The 20,595-nt window shown below is 52.4% G+C and overlaps 1 long non-coding RNA gene across 2 annotated transcripts; it reads left to right on the top strand.

Annotated features, from left to right (window-relative positions):
* The first annotated feature begins 1,094 nt into the window (after positions 1-1,094).
* On the top strand, positions 1,095-4,205 carry LOC107054227. 2 transcript variants are annotated; one of them, XR_003076955.3, is made up of 3 exons: positions 1,123-2,541; positions 3,602-3,810; positions 4,072-4,205. It is a non-coding gene; the product is annotated as an uncharacterized LOC107054227 (long non-coding RNA). The 2 variants fall into 2 exon arrangements; XR_003076954.3 differs by having other exon boundaries at positions 1,095-3,810.
* The last annotated feature ends 16,390 nt before the right edge of the window (positions 4,206-20,595 follow it).

The raw sequence follows: 20,595 nt of genomic DNA, 5'->3' as shown, positions 1-20,595 counted from the left end.
AGAAGCAATACAAAAGCCCCTCCCAATGTCTATTTTTATTTGGTTTCGTTCTCTGGAGCGTCTCATCACATGAAATAACAATACATCCCGGAGAAGGCTGCAGACAGGCTCCAGCGAGAGGGCAGATGAGGAGAGGATTGTTTTAGCAGTGGGTTTTCATACGCAATCCGTCATGAACGCCATTTCCCAATGGAAGGGATGGAGGAGGAATGCGAGGGGCCGGGAGCACCTCCTAATTAATTGCCCTGGGAGCAGCCAGCTGACGGAGTTCTGCACTCAGGGCTGTTGTCCCCCAAGGTGCCGGCAGAGACACGGGGGCAGCAGATGGGAGCTCAGGCTCCTTCTGGGCTTCAGGCTTACAGGTTGGTTTTGGTCCTCCTGCTTTTGGCTGATGGCTTTGTTCTGCCCCAGGATCCCTACTTTGCATCTCTTTTCTGATGGAGCCAGCCTACCTTCATTTTCCCTTCATTTCTGCATCTTTTAATTCTTGAGTCATCAGCCATGCTGGCCAGTTTAGCATAAGAAATGAAATTAATTCTCCTGCTCAGGCTCCGAATGTAAATTCGTTTATTAATAATTTAAATAGATTTATTTATGCAGTTTGATATTTTTCAGGTTCAGGGAAGCGGTTCATTTTTCTCGTGGTGATGATCAGCAGACACCATCATTAGGCTCCTCTTCCCCATCCTCCTCTCCCAGCCTATGGAAGAGGGGAAGGATTGGGGCTGCTGCATTCTGCAGGCCTTCCATCAGCTGACGTCAGGAAATAATTCATTCTACCTTATCTCTTCTCTGCTTCGGACATCTCCCCCAAAAAGGCTTGGGTTTGCCTTCCTACTATTTCCACTTACCACCACACGAAGAGTTACTGCCAAATGCTCTGAGCCCCCATGGAAAGCAGCAGCTTTGCTTTATAGTGTTGGCTGAAAAATGGCATTTTTAGGTCTCAGTGTTGGTGAAAGATGGGGAGTGGGATGAGGTGCTGGATCAGGCTGCCCAGAGAGGCTGTGGATGCCCCATCCCTGGACGTGTTCAAGGCCAGGTTGGATGGGGCCATGGGCAGCCTGGTCTACTATTAAATGTGGAGGTTGGTGGTGCTGCATGCAGCATGATGGTTGGAGCTTCATGATCCTTGGTCCCTTCCAACCTGAGCCATTCTATGATTCTATGATTCTACGTGGCCCCGTGGTCCTGTGCTTTCTCTGCAGAAAGCTTTGAATGCAGAGGGTAGCGGACTTAATGCACATGCATTCAACTTGTGCTGCGTCAGCTCATGAAGCACCACCATAGGCAAAAGAACCACAGCGTCAAATGGGAACTAGGAGCTCCCCCAGAAGCTCTGGGGCTTGGGTGGCACCTTCGACAGCAGCTGCATTTGCTGCTGGGATTGAAGGCAGCTGGCGGCCCCGGGCATCTGCACAACACAGCCGTTGGGCTGGGAAAGTGGTATGGTGAATGTTGATGTGTTAATGGCAGCCACAGCATTTCACTGCCATCCAGACAGGGGTGAGCGGCCAACCTGGCTCCATAGGGTGCGGTGGAATATTTTAGGCAAGAATCACATGGATTTACTTAGAATTAAATGTCCCTGAAATGAAACCCTCAATCTGGAGACCCACAGGCTTTGCGCCCGTCATCCAAGCCCACCTCACGACAGCTCTCTGCACCTGGTTCTCATCTGTGCAATGGGTCCGCCCAGCTCTCTGGATCGGAATCCCACAAAACCCGGGGAATGCTTGACATTTAGATCCATTTCTTTGTGGCTTGGACCCCTCTGAGACGAATGGAGCTTTCTATCAATCTGGATTTGCTTTTCTCCCGACATTCCCCTGCCGAACCCGTCAGGCTTGTGTGAATCCCGCCTGGCTTCACGCTCTGTTACAGAGCTGCAATGCTCTTTCAAAGGCTCACAGCTTTTTGCCCCAAACTGCTCTGAAGCTCATGGAAACCGGGTGGAGTCAATGTGGCCTTGGCTCCAGGAGGAGCATTTGTTGCATTGCTGGGCGCAGTGCAGCTGAGGTGCCCCGTGCTGGAGGTCGTGCTTCCACCTTACACTTGTTTGTGATGGGATGGAAGACATCAGACAGACAGACAGACAGACAGCTCTCAGACATGCACTGCAGCCTGGCTTTCCCACCATCCAGTTCTCCTTGCTTGCACGAGGTTTTAGCATTTCTCTTTTATCTCAGCCTTGTGAGCTTCAAAGCTGACGTGAAGCCCTGCTGTACCTCGCTGCAGATGGGAGCGGAGCAGCCCGTGCCTCCCGCGTTCATCCTGCAGAACTGGAATTGATTTATTTTGGTTGCAGCAGTAACGACTGCAGTTCCTGGCTGGATGCAAACCAGGCTCTTCAGAGCCCTTTTAGCATACCAGCTCTTAGGAAACCCTTTCCAATGCCACTGTCTTTTGCTTTTGACTGTTAATGCTTATGCAAATAAAAGCTGCTCTCCCCGTTTGTCTGAATGCCTTTTGCTTTCAGATGGGAAGTGTGGGGAAGTCTGCAAGCACTGTCCCATCGGAAAGCATCAGAAGATATCTCTGGTGAGTGCTGGCACAGCTCAGACACCAAGTGGGTCTGGCATGGTGTGAGGGCATCCATAGGGGATGCTGCTGTAGTGCAAGGAGCCATGGTGACATGGCATGGTGGCATGGCAAAGTGGCATGGAATGGTGACGTGGTATGGTGACATGGCATGGTGACATGGTATGGTGACACAGCACAGTATCACGGCATAGTGACACAGAAGGCAACACGGCATGATTCCAGGACATGGCTACATGGCACAGTGACACAGCACCTTGACATGGCAAGGTGACATGGAAGGAAGCATGATATGGGGCCATGGCTTGTTGACTGGTGCTGTGGCAGATCAGCAATTGAAACCCACGTCTTCTCGCAGACACCACTCTGCTTTTGGCTCACGAGCCGATCTGTCAATTAGCAGCCTGTGTATCGACTCCAGCCGCCATGCCCAGAATAGCAGCAGCAAAGTGTGGAAGCATCTATTAAATTTATTTTAAACCACGAGAACTGAGACGCACGTCTGCTCACACGACGGCAGCGCGGCAGGATGCGGTGCTGCGCCTCTCCATGGGCTGTTCTGCACACCCCGAGCACAGAGCCCAGCGGCACCAGGCAGACCCGAGGGCTGGGAGATGCGCTGCACATCCCGACCTTTCCTCACTGTCAGGAGGATGTGGGGATGCAGGGCTTTGCTGATGCACCCCTCCGCCAGCACCTCCACGACACCGGTTTGTTCTCTGCCTAATTCCAATTATGTTCGACAATTAATTGCCCAACTGTGGGATCTTAAACAATGTGCTGCATCGATTGGAAGTGTGATAATCTGTGGAGGGAGATGCTTCTAAATGTGATCTTGCAGCAGATAAGGCTGCCCGGGAAGGATGGCACGTGATGCCATGTGGAAGGGTTGTTATGCCGAGATCTGCCAGCCCGGCTCTGGGCTGAGCTTCACGCATGCAGGGCTCTGCTGGGTGGCTGGGGGGCTTTTACAGCGTGGGATATTTTACTGTTGATTTTTTATGCAAGTGGTTTTACATAAAGCTAATTCGCTCTGGTTTGTTCCATTCTCATGGAAAAGAGCCGTGCCCATGCTGGTTTAGCCATCCCGGAATCCTATAGTTACCAAGGTTGGAAAAGACCTCCACGATCATCCAGTCCAACCTCCACCTACCATCGGTGTGTCCCCATCCTGAGCTCCCACTGCAGGATTGCCTTGTGAGAAAACAGAAGGGTGATGTTAAAAGGATTTGAACCATCCCTGGAGATGTCCTAACAGAGGCTTGAAAGGTTTTCAGTGATATTTTTTATTTAAAAATTCATTAGGATTTGGGGCAACGTGGCAAAGGCAAAGGTGGTGGGATGGGGATGGGGATGGGGATGGGGAGAGGGATGGAGAGAGGGATGGGGGTGGGGAAAGGGATGGGGACAGGCATGGAGCCCTGCATAGCCGGGGGTTCCCAAACCCCCTCCCTGGGCAAAGCGGACTCACTTCCCCATGCAGGGTTTCAGAAAGCCCTTCCCTAATTTATTGGTTTTTCTTTCTCACAGGTGGAGAAATGGAGAGCAGCGCAGCACAGCCTGCTCGCAGACGTGGCTTGCAGGGAAACTTGTGAGAGGACATTGATTTATGATCAAAAGGGAAAAAGCAAAGCAGAATAAAAAGAATACTTAAGACTTAAAAACAGGGAGATCTCGTTTCTTCCTGTGTAGGTGTTACCTGGGAATCTTTCATGTTAAACTTAAATGGAATTAAGAATGAGGGGAAAATCACCCTGGGACTGGCGCGATCCTTGTAGCCCTCTATTAAAATTAATGCCGGCATTGATCTGTACCATTTATTAATAGCCCTGTGCTGGGGGGGGGGGGGGGGGGGGGGGCTCCTGGTAAACAGCTCGGCGTCCCCAGCCCGCATTGTCACCGCAGCTCCCGGTGATCCTATAATTGGTCCGAGCCGCTCCCATTCAAACCCCGCAGAACCAATTAGCGGCAGCCGGCGCTGACCTGCGGTTTCTATGGTGTGGGGGAAACGAAAGGCTTAAAATGAAAAACCGAGAGCAAAGACCTAAATCTTTTTGGCTGCCTGATTAATAATCCTGTCAGGCCTATCACAGGCACTAAACAGTAATGCTGGTTGCAGCTGAATTTTTTATACTTTCTATTAATCTTTAATGATAGCTTGGTCACCTAGTCTCTTTTATCTTGTCAGATAAATGTATGGTTAACAGGATAATGAGATTTCTAAGGCTCTGTTCTAGCTTACAGCCATGCAGTGCATGGGGTGACCCCTGCCCCTGCCAGGGAGCGGAGCGGAGGTGATGGTAATTGCGGGATGTGCTGGGAATGTATTGGGAGCTGATGGATGGTTTAAACTTTGATTTGGGGTCAGGAGGTCCCCCGGCTCCGCGAGGCAACTGTGGTTTTATTACTTGCAGGATCTGATGGGGATGTAATTAGATTTAGCTATTGCTTTATTAATAAGTAATTGTTCCTACTATCGCTTCAGGTTAGCAAATATATTCCACTGATAATTTAGGGCATTGATATGGCTTTATTTATTAATAAGGGGGAATGTATATTTTTGCCTATGGCAAAGAAGAGCACACGGCTCTCTCCGGCCACTTCTCCTGGAGCGAAGGATTTGTTCCTCAGCCATTCCTTAATTAACCTCATCACGGGAGCTCTGCGTGCTGCTGGAGATGCTCGTGTGCTCCTGTGGCTGTGGGAGAGCGCAGCTCAGTGGATGGGGACGCTGCAGGTTGGGGACGGGGGAATGCTGTAGGTTGGGGTATGGGGACGCAGTGGGTCGGGGATACAGGGATGCTGTGGGTTGGGATGTGGGGACACTGAAGGTTAAGGACATATGGGTGCTGAAGGCTGGGGACGTGGGGATGCTGTAGGTTGGGGATATAGGGATGTTGTAGGTTGGAGACATGGGGATGCTGCAGGTCAGGAGCATGGGGCTACAGTGGTATACTCCAGGGGCAAGGAGAAGGGGCACAGGGCTGAGGAGGGGGCATCAGAGTGCTGTGCTCATCCCTCGCCCATGCAGGCAGGAGAAGCTCCTGCACCCAGACATGTGCTGGGAGTGTGGCTTCACACTGCAGGAAATACACGTGGCCGATCCCTGCCGGCTGCCTTCTCCATTTCCTTTGGCTTTTTTTGTTACTTTCCAGAACCCAATGGATCCATGGCAGCACCAGACACCCCATGCTGCACCTGAGCACACACAGCCCAGGAGAGCAGCAGCCATGTGCCACGGTGTGGTGCTGGAGCAGCTTTTTGTTGCTTTCCCACCCAAAGGAAGCTCCTTGCATTAATTATGCTACCATGTAGAAAGCTCCGGCCTGTCAGATACTTTTCCTTTCTTTCTTTTTATCTTCTCTTTTCTTTCTTTCTCTTTCTCTCTTTTCTTTTTTTCTTAAGCTCTGTTTTTCATAAAGTGGTCCTAAAATGACACGGAAAGCAGCTGCTTAAGCAATTGTGCCAATTAATGGGTCTCTGAAATTAAAACGCCTACACAGTCTAGATGAGATTTCTCCAGGAGGGAATTCAGCAATTGTCTTCATGATAATCAGGCTTGACTTGTCTTAGCACACATTAATAAAAAAGCAAATGCATTCAAAGAGATGCCCTTTAGTGGAGAATATCCACAATATAGTAATGAGTCTCCAAAAAAAAAAAGGGGGGGGGGGGGGAGTAGAGTGAGAGATAGGAGCATGGCTGAGCTGCTCCGGCGGCTCTGTGTGAGAGGGAGACTTGGAATTCATGTCATGGACTCGCTGGATTCTCTGCTGCAGCTGCTGATGCCAATCCCCTCCCCGAGGTGCCCAGCAGCCACAGGGCTGGGGGCTGTGTGCAGTGGGGTTAGAGGGACAGGGAGTGCACAGCTTGCTTTGCTGATGGAAGGAGCAGCCCCAGCGCTGGGCAGAGAGCTGCTGCTGGCTGCACTGCTGCGCCCATGCGAGATGCTGTGATGTGATGTGATACAGTGCGGTGCAGTGCAATACAGTGCAATACAACGCAAGGCCGTGCGCTGCAATGCACTGCAATGCAATGTGATGCTGTGCTATGATGCGATTTGAGGCGATGCAATGCGATGTGATGCGATGCATGGTGCGTTCCACCAGAGCATGCTGCCCCACTGACACCTCCATCTGCCCTCAGGCCCTTCCTTCCACCCCAGAAACAACACTGACAGCCCAAACTTTCCAAAAGGGCATTCACACTGGAAGCAATGCACCTCAGCTCTGCTTCTGTGCATCACTGGCCTGGAGGGAAGCATGGTCTCCCTCTTTGTGCTGTGTTTTAGGACAGCAGCCCTGGAGCTGCTCCCACTGGCAGTGCTGGCCATGCAGAACCGTGGGCAGCGGTGCTGTGGTGGTGACAGAGCCTTTGTTGTGCAGCTTTTAGGAATGTGGATTTGCACTCAGGTTGAGCTGATGTCCTGTTTTGTTGCATCGCAGGAGCACAAGTTGAACCTTTTGGCTCTGTCCTGTGCTGCTGAGTCAGCCTTATCTGAGAGCATCATCTGAATATAAAGGCAAATTCTGGGCAATGCAACCATCCGCACAGAGCACTACTGAGTCCTCAGGGTGCTCCGGGTGGGGAAGACCACAGATGAGATGTGCTGGGTACCAATGTGTGTGTGTGTGTGTGTGTGTGTGTGTGTGTGTGTGCAGGCAGTGTGTGCTGCAGTGGAACAGGAGCAATTATCTCTGCGTTAGGCACCTTGTTTCCTTCCCCTCTTAATTAACTGCTCTGCTGATGGAGTTTGCTTCTGCTCTTTGGCTGTTGCAGCCCTGTGACAGTCTGTCTGGAGCAGTCTTCCCTCCCATCCCCTCTTTGTTATTTTCATCTCAAAAATTTAAGAGGCTTTAAAAACAAAACTATTTAGAGCAAACACGATCTTTCCATATGCAAAATTGATGAAAGAAAAAGACTTGCAGCTCTAAAACCCATTGCTTCTGCTCAGACAGAAACGCAAATCCCTGCGCTCGTGCACTGTGCTGCTGTTGGGTGATGCCATTGGGTACCGCCGTTGGGTGCTGCATTGGGTGCTGCATCCCAGGACGGGCCATCCTGCAGATCTTGCTGTTAATATGGATGGCGTTGGTAGCATTTGAGCATTTCTTCAGCTCTATCTTTGGTTTGAGCAAATATTTTGATTGCAACGAAGTGAGAACACAACAAATGCTGTTGAGACAAAAGCAGCACATTCCCGATCAGTTTTAGACAATTTGTCCTAATATTGTTTTGAATCACACATTTATTCCCCCATCAAGATTTGATTCCTTTGCTTGTTTCATTAATCTTTATTTGTTTAATCGCCTGCCAGATCTGTTTAATCACTGGTTTAAGTGGAAAGATTACAGGGAGATATCTCGTGCAGCACCTCTCCATGGGCTGCAGCGCTCCGTGGGACCGCCTTGCATCACTGCAGGCCTTCACCCATTGGGAGCAACAAGCGGGCAGCTCCGACCTGCTGGGATTTTCCTGGAGGATCAGGGAACCTCAACCTCTGCTCACCGCAGAGCAGAGCAGAACCCCCTCCCCGCCGTTGCCTCTATGGTGCAGTCACAGCAGTGCCGCGGGAAGCAGCAGCCCCAGCTCTGCAGGATGCTGTCCCTGAGCCCTGAGTGACACCCAGGAGCACAGAGCTGCAGGTGCGGGTGGGCCCATGCACAGGGACAGGGGTGAGGCAGCGCCCATAGGCTGCAACCGCCACCGGGGTCACCGGCCCCGCTGCCAGCACCCTCCACCACAGGCGCGGGATTTTACGCATTAATAGAGAAGATCACAGGCGGTCCAGTGGGACTCGGGTGGGACTCAGCATCCTAATGAGCCCAGAGGGGAATGTCAGCCCGCTCCCCGCTGCGGGATGCCCCCTTTCCCTCTCCCATTCCCCCCAGCACCCCGTGGGTATGGCCGTCCGCGCTGCCCGCTGATGCAGCCGGGCTGTCCTGCAGCTCCTGCGCTCGTTGCTGAATAATTCATCTCTGCCTTAATGCCGTCAGATAGCATCTCTCTCTCTTTCTCTCTTTCTCTCCCCGTTTCGCTCTGCCCACTTGGGAAAACTTTATTATGCCTCGCGCTGACGACAGAGTATACAGATAAAAGATAATTGCTTGGCTTGACTCCCCCATTGATATGAAAATAAGATTTAAATTATTCACTTCAGTTTAAAGGTTAGTTGAAGGTTATTACGGGGGATAAAAAAAATCACTCTTCATAACGTTTCTGTTGGAGATGAGACAGGTTTGAAAGGGCTAATTTGCACGGCAGGCCGAGGTGCCTTGTTGTGAATAAACCGGGAGACCCTCCAGAGGCTTCCATCGCCGAGAAGTCAATTATTTATAAGCAAATTAAGGGGAGCTGCTCCGAGATGTGCAATGCGCTCAGTCGGGAGCGGGGACAAGATGGAGCCTCTACAACTCAATACAACTCCAGGCTCACGTTGGTGCCCAACGGGCGCTTTCTCCCTTAATCCTGGCTGGAATTTGATGATCCCGCTCCCTCGGAGCCCTGTTTATTTCATTCTTCCCCATCGCTCTCCCCGCTTGCAGCCTCTGTCTGCAGCTCCCTTTTGTGTCGCCGCGTTGTAAATGGAATTAAAGGATTGTAAATTTTCCTGCCGAGCAGCAGGTCCTGCAGGCGGGACGGCTCTGTGCGCAGCGATCGGCTTTGCCCGAGCTTTCACTTAATGCTCTTTTATGTACGGAACTATTTTAGTGTCTGGTGCTGGGAGAGCGGCAAATCTCCTGTCCCGAGTTAATAATTAATGGTGCAGCGGGCTCGGGAAGCCGGGCTGTATTTCAGCAGTGGTCTCCCCCTGACCGCAGCGCACCGTATTCGTCATCCGCAGCGGCTGCTATGCAAATAAATAGCTGTGGAAAAGAGAAATCATTGCCCACTGTGCAGCGGGATCCCAAACCCCTGCATATGTAATACGTGTGCATCCATCACCCCGTCCAGACGGCCGTACATATATCACGTGTACATGTAATAGAGAGATTATGCATTCAGGTTTCAGATGTGGGCGCATTAAAAAGACATCGCCATCATCCAATCGGCTGCCACATTAATATGGGTGCCACATTAATAAATATGGAGTCCGGCAGCTCCTGCCCGTTCCCATCACTCGTGGTGCTGTGCTTTGCTCGGATACGTGGTGCCCACACTGAGGATTGCTCTGCATGTGAGCAGGGATGGGTTCCATCCCTCGATGGCACAACCCGTGCCATCACCCATGCTGGAGTTCAGAGACCCCAAAGAGTTGCTGTTGTTGCTATAGGGGTGCAGCACCCATGCTGAGCTCTGCAGCATGGCCCACTTTGGCTCCTCTGTATTATGACTTCAACCAATGTAGGCCGAGTGCTCACCTTAGGCTGAAATCACCCCATTGTTGGGGGACCCCCTGACTATGCCCATTTCCTCGAGTGTGTCTGGGGGGGGAAAAAACAATCCCCATTCCTGCAGCTCTCTCCCCCACTCTGGGGCTGGGGACGCAGGGCTGGGGTGGGGGTCCTGCCCCTATGCAGGGTGATGCTCACTGTGCCTCGCAGTGCCTATGGCTGCAGCAGAGTAGCTCAGCCGCCGTCCTCCTCTGCGGCGCAATCAGAAACCTTCCAGCTGTCAGATGGCGTTATTTATGCTAGTATATTTTGTTTGAAATGAGATGTAAGCAAAGCCCATGTGTGCCTCCCATCTCCTTTGTAGCAGAAGAAAGGAAAGAGTGAGGAATATGTTTGCAATCATGTCTGGCCCTTGATTTGCAGCCGTGCTCGGTGTTGATCCGAGGTCTGGATTGTACCTCTGTAGGGGAGCGGCAGCTGAGCTATTTCTGTATGCACAGAGGTGCTGTGTTCGAGTTAAACCCTTTTACCTTTCGTTTAAAATTCACAGAGCCTTGACAGGTAATCTCAGGAGTTGCATCATTATGGCAGCCGATGCTAACCGGGGGCAAATGATGCCTTGCAAATCCCCTGGCTAAAGAACGGGCTTTATACTGCCTCCTTTCCTTCCACAGTCAGTGCCACAAGTGCAGGGCAAGGACCTTCTTCTGCCCTCACACAGCTGCTTCCATCCATGGGCCTCGGCTGCACATCTCTGCAACCCATGGCTGCACATCTCAGTAACCACACATGGAACCCAGGACTTCCATGCCAAATCCTGCTGAGAGGAGTAAATAAGACACATATGATACCTGAAATCATCATCATTGTTGTCGTCGTCATCGTCATCATCATCATCATCATTATTACCATCATCATCATCATCATCATCATTATTACCATCCTTGCTGCCTTCCACAACCCCTGGGCTGTACTCCAGGTGCAGTACTGCCTTTGGGTGCAGTGTGCACTCCTGCATCTGTGTTGCACAGCGTGTGTGCAGGGAGAGCTGGGTGGGCCCACCTGGGACTGCTGGTGCAGCTGGGACGGGTGCTGATGGGGCTGCTGGGTGCTGCATTGCTGCGGGCAGCAGGGCTGGGCAGGAGTGCTTTGATGTGCAGCAGCCGCTCGGTCTGCTCCTGTTCTCATTATCAGAAGTGCCACGGGAGCATTTTTTTACAGCACTCGGAGATGTCCACAGCCTGAGACCAGAAGGTGGAAGGGGATATGGGAGGTGCTGGGCAGAGCCCCATGCCAGCACCATGCTCCCCATCTGGGCTCTGCCAGCAGCACCGTGTGAGCCATTCCTGGGGGAACCCCACTGCCATAGGAGAGGCTGGAGCAGGGGGGGAGGCTGCCTGGCTCTTTAGCACTCACTGTGAGGCTGGGCCTGGTACACCTGCATGCTTTAGCCTTGCTTCCGTGTTCAGAGGTATAAAAATTCCTCTTAAATCATTCAGTGGTTCTCTAATGTATTCACAATGTGGACTATAGAACAAGATCTGAAACACTCTTTTTCCCAGTAAGACTATTAAATGGTGACACTTTGACACCAGCAAGAAGTATATGAGATTAAAAAGTAAAAACTGCATAGAAAACTAAGTGCCTTCACATACTGCTGGAATAAAAATTGCTGTTCGGAGCATTAAAATAGAGCACTTGTCAGGAGCGACGGCTTCCAGAGATGTGCCTGCTGCTTTCCGTGGCATCAATGCACGCCATTTCCTCGGAGGTAAATTACAGAGCATTTAGAGCAGGGGGAGGATGCTCTGAGGTGGGCGGTGGGGCACTGCTGGGTGCGGGATGAAGGCAGGGGAGGGCATGTTGGGCTGAGGGGCAGGGCGAGGGGATGGCAGGGTGGGCACAGGGTGGCACAGAGGGCGTAATGGACAGCAGGATGGCACACGGGGTGGCAGGGTGGGCACAAGGTGGCTGTGCTCTGTGGCCATGGGGATGCATTCGCTCCCCTCCAGCCCTGCTCGCAGCAAGGAAGCCATTGCCATGCAGGTCTTGGCACGGCCCGGGGGGGCTGCAGGGGCTGCTGTGACATTGGGAACGCCTGGAGGCAGCGGGTGGATGAAAGCAGGAGGTGAAGGAGCCGGCTTTCCTTGGCGCGATTAATCATTTATTAGCTAATCAAGAACACTCACAGGAGATGAGGAGAGAGCAGCTCGCCTCTAATAGGAATTAGTTAGGCGACTTTTTCCCCTACGCTCTGATTTCCCAGGGAAGTGGTGCTGCAGGAGCCTTTTATTAAAGCCCGGGCTGCTGGAATCACGTTGGTGCAAATCTCCATTTCCTCAGCACAGAGTCAGGTTTCAACCTTTTGCAGCTTGAAAATTTGAGCACCTCTCTCGCAAACTAAATAAAAATAAGACAAAATATATTACATTTTAAAATCTGGTGACATTTTGGAGACTGACTCATGTTTTCCAAATGTTTGGAAGCGGTACCGCTGCAATCAATTTCGCTGCTCCTTGGATGATTGCTTTCAGAGAGGTTTTAATTCTACTATAAATACTTCAGCTGTACACAGCGGCCTCGGTCAGATATGCAATAATACCCAGTTCTGCATTTCAGGTAAGGCTTTAAACTAAATTAAATCTCCTCAGTATAGCTAATCAGAGATTAGCTTTGACCACAGTTTGTTAGCCCAGGCCAATCCCATTCAAATCCTCTGGCAGCCCCAATATCAGCAGTGCTTTGTCCTGCGCTTATGATGTGAACTCCCTTCCCCAGGGTGAGCAGAGGAGCTTTCCTCCTTCTGCTTTTAGCTCTTTCCCTACCCAGAGCAATGCTACATGGGTCCCATCCCACCGGCTCCAGCTTTTCCCCGTGCCTTTCCTGTTCCAGCCCCAGCAGCCAGTGATGATTCGTGCTGGGAGAGGGAAGAGGTGATGGAAACACAGCGCGGCTGTAACGGACCCACGGTGACACCACGTCCAGGTGCTTTGGGTCGGCCTTCATCATTGCGCTTTGCTCCTTTTTGGTTTGTGAAGCGTATTTTAAAGCAATGGTGGCCCTTATGCTGCCTGCAGCACCGGAGCTGGATGTGTGCATGGATGTGCATGCAGCAGCAGGGCCCGTTCTGCAGAGGACACCGAATGCCATGGGGACACTTTGCCCTGAGCCCTGCCCTCCTGCACCCCTGCACCCCGTGCTGCCTCCCTCGTGCCAGCCCCGTCTTCTGGATAGAATGTTCTCCATTGTTGTTGTTCCTCTGTATTATTTATAGCCCGGTAAGTGTCTGAGATCACAAGCACTGATATTGAGCTTACTTAGCTACCCAGCAGTACTCTTGTTTGAAACAATATAGTTTGACTGTTGCTATCGATTTTAGAGGGTTGTGTGATGGGTAAGAGTTCCTCGGAGCCAACCGGTATATTAAGCAATCATTTCTATAGCAGATGACATAACACCCCCGGCATCGCTTTGCCCTAATGGGCCTGGTATTACTCATGTGCTAATTGATTGGGCATGGAGAGAGGAAAAGCTAAATTCACTTGCGAGGTGATTTTTATGGCCAGGCTCATAACAGAGGTAATTTGCTGAAAACGCTCAGTCCCTCTCCGGTTCTGTAGCGCAATCTGTGCTCCCGCACTCCATCTCTGTGCTGAGCTCCAATCAGCAAGCTGGGCTCCGCTTGGGGCATCCGAGGTAAAGTCCCCGAGGAGTCGGCGTGATGGAGCTTTTCTCTCTGCTTTGCATTGTGTCGGGGAATGCTGAGCAGCTCGGAGAGGCTCTGTGCATGGGAGCTGGAGCATGACGCTGCTTACAGCCTTGGCTTGGAGTCTCATCCTTTGGAACCGCAGCTCTGTCCTGTCTCTCTGCCCAGTGCTGAGCTGGGATGGGGACAAACAGCCCCGCAGCGCAGCCCCAGCCCTGCCCCCACCCCACCCTGCCCAGCTCGGGCTCATCGGCAGCGCTGTGCCAAATGCTTCTGGGTATCCGGAGGAATTTCCTAACAGATGAAGGCTTCTGCCTTTGAAGTCTTCGGCTGCCTGCAAAATGAAGCCTGGAGGTTAGAGCAGCTCAGAATATCACTAGATCTTGGAAAAAATGCCGGAGACTGGTCCTCGTTATCGCACCGCAGACTGATGGGTTCCTAAAGCCGACAAGGTGAGCCCTTGTATGCGTATCAGCACGTAACATCGAGCTAACCTGATAGGCCTGGGTTTTTTTCTGGGGCTGGAAGAAAGCCAGACAGCCCTGAGAACGGCACGGACACGACTCCCCCAAAGGCCCCTTTGGGCAGCTGTATCGCTAGGCCAGATCTGATGTACCACAACGTTCTGGGCAATGCTTTGGTTGTGACTGAGGTGGGAGAGGAATGCTGAGGTGGCTGCGCCCATCGTGGCACTGCCGTCGTGTCTGTGACTGCTGCTGCCATCGGGCTCCACGCGGAGCAAAAATGCCGCCGTCACTGCCCACCAGCAGGGGCACGGTGTGCATCACGCTGACCTGCCGCCTTACTCTGCTGCTCGGAGATGCGGTGGGTGCCCCATCCCTGCAGACGCCCGAGGTCAGGCTGGATGGGCTCCAAGCACCAGGTGGAGCTGCGGGTGCCATTTCATCACAGGTGAATGGGACCAGGTGGCCTTTAAAGGTCCCTCCCGACTCCAGCCGTTCCGTGGCGCTATGAAGGCAGATTTCCCGCACGGGACCACGGACTTCGTGCCGCCGACGGCGCTCTCCTCCCACAGCGCTGCGGGGTGGGGGTTGGGGTCGGGCGGTGCAGCGGCTGCCGCGGCCACACGGTGGTAGGAGAAGCCCCCGGCAGCGCTGCGGGCCCCTCTGTGCTCCATTCCCTCCCCCCACCCACAGCCCCGGCCACAGCTGCGACGAATGGAGAGCAAAAAGCTCTCCTCCGAAGGGCTGAGGGATCGGCCAGCAGCAGTGCTGGGTGCCAAACTGCCGCAGCTCAGCTCGGGGGTTGCGTTCACTGAGCTCTGAAGGTTCTGGACTCCCCGTTCTGCAGGTGAGGGACTTTACAGTGTGTTTGATGGGGAATGTTTCCTTCTTGCATTGATGTACAATGCATGGTAGCTGAGGCTGTGCTGCAGCCTGTACGAGGAGCATGCTCACAGCTGGGCTGTGTGGTGTCCCTGACTCCTCCTGGAGCATGCTACCTAAGGGAGTTCCTCTCAAAAAGCTGATGAAAAAGGAAATCCTTGGTCTGGCAAAGCCCATTTCTCTCCCGAGCAGCGGGGCATTGGTGAGTCACTGTGCTCTGCAGCACATCCCTCCCTCCTGAGGCTTTCTGTGCCTCTGGGCAGAACCAAGAGCCCACACCTGGCCTTTCCCTCTGTGTGCCCCAGAGGCACTAAGCAGGGCTCACTGCTGTGCTGCTGCAACACCTCCCTGGTGTTCCTGTGCTGCAGAATGGCTGTATCACAATGGCTGCTGGCCTGGTACTGCTGAGGATGATGGAAACCCATCTCCTACACCAAGCCCATGCCTTGTGCTCTGGGCTGCTGACTCCTTGCTGTTGTCTCACCCAACCTCTGGTGTCCTCAGACAGCAATAGGGAAAGGCTCCTGGAGATGGGAACATTTCACTTGTCCATTGGTACATGGACTTGGGGTGGTGGGGCTGCCTGAGCACATCCCTACCCATGAAGGATGCTTTGGTGAATGCTGCAGGGAGGGATGCAGTGCTGGAGTGGTGCAGGAGAGCGTGACATCCCAGTTCCCCTCTGGGATCTACACGTGCTGACCAATGAGTGCCCCTCTGTTTCACTCAATCCTTTCTTTTGTGGTGAATGTTTTCTCGCTTTCCTGCTTGAGGCGGTGCTCGATGTCCCTCCAAGCTCTGAGCACTGCTGGCAGAGGCTCCTGTTGTGGGAGCAGCACTTTACTGCTGGTGGCTTCAATTAATGGTTTTAAAAAACAATGCCGGGTTTATGAGCTCTTTTATTATTTAAATGTGTTATTTCAGTGAAGGTGGATTCAAAGCGAGCAGCTTTTGATGCCGCAGGCTGTATCTCCCTAATGCAGAGGTGAGAGCAGAGATGCTGCTTGGCTCCTGCTCACAGCCATTATCTGTGTTTGAACAGAGGGAAAACTAACACGGAGCAGGAGAGGAGCCGTCCTGCAGTGCATCACAGCTGGGTGTTGCATGTGCAGTGCAGCATGGTTTTGGTTGGAGCTGCTTGGAGCCAAAGGCGCATCTGTCACCGGGCCCTTAGCAAAGCTCTGCTGTGCCATGCTGGAGCAGCAGCCAGCCTGCTACAGTGGGAGATGGGGCCTTGGTGAGCCGGGCTGGACGGCCACAGGTGGTTGGCACACACAGTGCAGTGCTGCTGGGACCGCTCCTGTGCTGGGAGACGCACACAGGAAGCTGATCCCTTTGGAAGGAGGAACTCTTTGCAGAGCTGCTGTGCACACACAGCATTCCTGACCCAGATTTTTCACTCTTTTTCACAGCTGAGTGCTCCATCTGCAAGAGATTGTTTCTTGACATGAAAAATTTACTTTTTAATGGGCCAAACTGCTGCACTCTCTAAGCTGGATCCAAAATAGCCTCTTAGCACATCGCTCTGAAGGGATCTCCAGCCACCGACCATAAAGCCGAAGCACTGCTCGTACTAAAAACCCACTTACAAGCCATTCCCTCCTTGTCCTTTTGCTTTCCCACCATGGTTCTAAAGCTCCAGCGCTCACTTCTGGAAATGGCAAATGATCTTTTGGAACCGAACAACTAATAGCTTTTGTTTTATCTGCATTATTTTCCTCCCTGGGATCCAAGGAGGCTGTGGATGCCCCATCCCTGCAGGCATTCAAGGCCAGGCTGGATGTGGCTCTGGGAAGTCTGGTCTGCTGGTTGGTGACCCTGCACATAGCAGGGCGTTGGAACTCTATGGTCATTGTGGTCCTTTTCAACCCAGGCCATCCTATGGTTCTATGAAATGGCACTGAGGTGGCATTGGAACTGGAGGAGGGGACGGAGAGCTCAGAGCTGACGAGATGCTGGGAAGCGCCTCATCCCTCCCTTAATCTTCATTTTTTTTTGTTTCAGTCTCTTAATTGTGAAACATTCAGCCTTTTGTGTGCATGATGATGGGGCAGAAGATAGTGATAAAATAGTTCAAATTAATAAGATTATTAAGTAACGTCTGCTGCTGGTAATTCCTCACTCGAGCGGGTGTGCGGCGCGCTGTAATTAGTTTTCTGCTTCGCTGGAGCACGCTTCAAGGAGCAGGGAGGTTTTTGGGGAGAGAATGCTGAAAGCTGAGCTTGTGATGGAACAGATTTGTGACAGCTGGGGATGGGAGGGTGCTGTCCCTGGGGGGTATGTGGGCGCAGGGCTGTGCCTGCATCCCAGGCCTTGTGGCACAGGCAGAGCTCCTGGTGAGGGGTTTGTGCTTCTGCCCTCAGCCTGCACCCAGGGCTGCCCCATTTGGCAGATGCCTGCTCCAGGGTTCTGTTGGTGGATGAGGGAAGGATACTGCAATAGGAGGAGAGGAGGCGATACCCTGGGAGAGGGGAGCCCTCAGTTTGTTACCCTGGCAAATAATGGATAAGGGGTCGATGCCATCAGCCTGGGTTGGCAGTGGTAATGGATGGCCTCGCAGGTAAATCATCTCATCTGAGCCACAGAATGATGTGGAAATGGGGAGAATAAAAATCTACTCTCTGTTCTGAAATAGCAGCCGGTATTCTGCAGGCGGGGCCCTGCTTCACACCTCACGGCACTGCCAACAGCTTTCATCCCCACTAAGTTCTGGGTGCCCTCAGGGTGGCCCGGTGCCCCTGCCCATGGCTGCAGGCCCTGCACGCTGAGCTCTGCGCGTTGCTCTGCTGCCTGCAACATCAGCCGGCTGCTAATTCTGCAGTGTCAGTTGTTTGGCGGCTCGTTTTGGTTAGCTAAAGGCAAACATCTGTGACTCGGATGCAGAAAGCCTCCCTCTTCCCTGTGTCAACAGTTTTATTTTTAAACCCATACGCAAAGTGAGAGGTGCATCCCTTATCTCGTGTACGGCGGCCGCATATGTAACACCGTCATATAATTAACAGTCAAGATCATTTACATTGTCGCTTAGCTAATTTTCATAATGTTTTCTTTATTATCAGAGGAAGAAATTAACCCAAGAATTTATTTACATACTAGTCTCAAACAGTAACAGCTTGCTAATTGCCTGTTAGGTGATTAATAAGCTTACAGCAGATGCTAATGAATCGAGAGCTCACTGCTTCAAAGGTGCTCTTGCAGCATGCTTGTGTTTTGGCAGCTTAATTAGTGCAATAATTATGTACTTGTTGCTCCTTCTTTCAAGCAAATACTGTCAAATGCTTAAAAGATTAAAGAGAATTATATTGCTGAGAACTAGCTGTGCTTAAGTATTCTGCTTTTGCTAACTTCCCCATTGTTTTAAAAATGGAAACGGATAAATGCAATTATGTCTGAGCAGAGGGTGGGAGGTGGGGGGTGTGTGTGTGTGTGTGTGTGTGCAGCGGGTTGGCTGGGGGGGGGAACTGCCCAGCCCTGCATGGGACTGCTTTGGGGTTTTGATCCAGATTGGGGCTGAAGTGCTGAGAGCATCTCCTGTGCCAAACCTGTGAAGGCTGCGCAGCCTCTCCTGTCATCAGCTGTCCAAAGCACTTCTGGCAGTGGGAAATGTGAGGTTTTCTGTGCTGTGGGGGTGAATCCTGTGTGATTTCATGCTGTACGTTGCCCTATGTAGTGCAGGAGCTGCACCTCTGAAGGCCATCTGGTCCCACCCCCTGCGATAAGCGGGGACACCCACAGCTCCATCAGGTGCTCAGAGCCCACCCAGTCTGACCTTGGCTGTACCCATGGATGGGACGTCCACCACCACAGCACTCAGCTCTCCAGGAGCAGGTAAGGCATTGCGAACACATCCAGCCTACATGTGAAGAGGTGGTTAAGCCTCCAGAGGAGATGGAGCAATGTTCCCACCAATCCCCCTTCCGACCTCCAAACACCTGCAGCTAGCTAGAAAGTTCCCCCCAGTGCAGGGCTCTCCTCCCAGTCCCCCCCAGGATCTGATGTGCCCCTCACATCCAGGTGGCAGCAATTCAAGTCCATCCCTAGAAGCGGATGCAAAGTGTCCCTGCATAGGGCCAGAATGGTATCCCCAGCCCTTGGAGCAGCTCACAGCAGCTGCAGGAGTGCCACTCGACTGCTGACATCCCAGAGCAGCAGCAGTTGGCCAGGCAGCAGGTCTCTCCAGCCATCCCCGGTTTCCTCGGTGACAGCCAGCACCTCTCCACACACAGCACTCAGTGGGTGCCAAACTGCCCTTTTGCCATCACCACCTGTAAGGCCCCATTGTGTGCTGTGCATCCCAACCCCACCAGGATGGAGCCATTGCCCAAGTAGTGATCAGGCCGCTTGCTGGGTTGCCTTTTGCAGTCGCTGTTGCCATCTTGGTTAATTCCAGCACTATCTGATGGTCACAGCGCTTTTCTCTATATTAGGCGGTGAGCCAATTTGTTACTCCACCTGTAATTGCACTTTAATACGAGCCATCTCAGAAATGAGTTTTTGGAGCCACTCTTACAAACACACGACCCGCTGCTGCCTTCCGAGCGCTGCGCTCGCTGGGTGGGGTTTGGCACCAGCTCTGTTGGGTTCAGTTACTGATGCTTTATCACAGCTGACACAGTGCACGCAGCTGAAGGGCACTGCAGCTCAGTGTTTGTGAGCTGCCTCCTTCCCAGGAACCCACTGTGGATGCAATTTGTCACCGTTGTGTTGACCCAACCCCGGGATACCCACAGATCTCCAAAGGGGCTCACGTTGTTGTGGGAAATACAGCGCTCTTTTGTTTACAAAATGCAAACAGGAAGAGCTCACCCAGAGGAACAGCAGCACCAGCGCTGATATGCCAGTGGCTGCTGGCAGATTTGCTTCTCAATCACCCTGACCTCACAAATTAAATGCTGATAACACGCCTTACTCTCGCCCTGCGTGAGTTCCCTGCTGCGGTGGTGGGGAAGGGAAGGTTCTCAATCTCCATCTCAACTCATTAATTTTAAAAAGTTGGCCGGCGTTGGCAAAGTGTGAAGCGTATAAAAATTAATGTTGACAAATCTTTGAGGAGTGGAATGAAACAAAAGAAATCAATTAAGGAAACAGCCCGCAGTGGTATTTTAGAATCTAAATTGTGCTCAGCCTTGCGATGGAAGTCACCAGCAAAGCCCGGTGCCAAGCGGAAATCTTAGGAAGGGCTCAAAATGGGAACTGGTATTTATTTAAACTACGTGGAATGGTGATGAGACTCCTCCGGGTCTGTGGGCCCCTCCAGCCTGGGGAGAAAGCTGGGGGAAGTGGGAACCCATTGCATGCTACGGTGATGGCAGAAGCCTCGCTGTGTGCTGCTGGGGAGTCTTGCATGAGGGTTTGGTGATGTGCAGGAGGTTGGTCTGTGTGCCCACAGCTCCGTCGTTGGTGTGGTTTCACTCTTTGCCCTGCATCCCAGTGCTGGCTCCAATGCCTCACGTGTCAGCATCCTGCTGGTGGTGCAGGAAGGCTGGGGTCTGTGTAGGGCACAATGGGGACGGGCCATGGAACTCACTGCCTCCATACTCTCTGTGCTGGGGCAGTGCCTGGGCTCTGCAGAGAGGCTGATGGGGGATGTGAACACCAGTCCACATGGCTGTGCCCCAGCGCCCCGACAGCCGCCTTCACCCGAGGGACAGCGCTCCCCGGTGATCAT

This window comes from Gallus gallus, chromosome 10 (assembly GCF_016699485.2).
Source record: "Gallus gallus isolate bGalGal1 chromosome 10, bGalGal1.mat.broiler.GRCg7b, whole genome shotgun sequence".
NCBI lineage: Eukaryota > Metazoa > Chordata > Aves > Galliformes > Phasianidae > Gallus > Gallus gallus.
The sequence above is the reverse complement of the archived record's forward strand: the minus strand, read 5'-3'. Positions and strand labels throughout refer to the sequence as shown.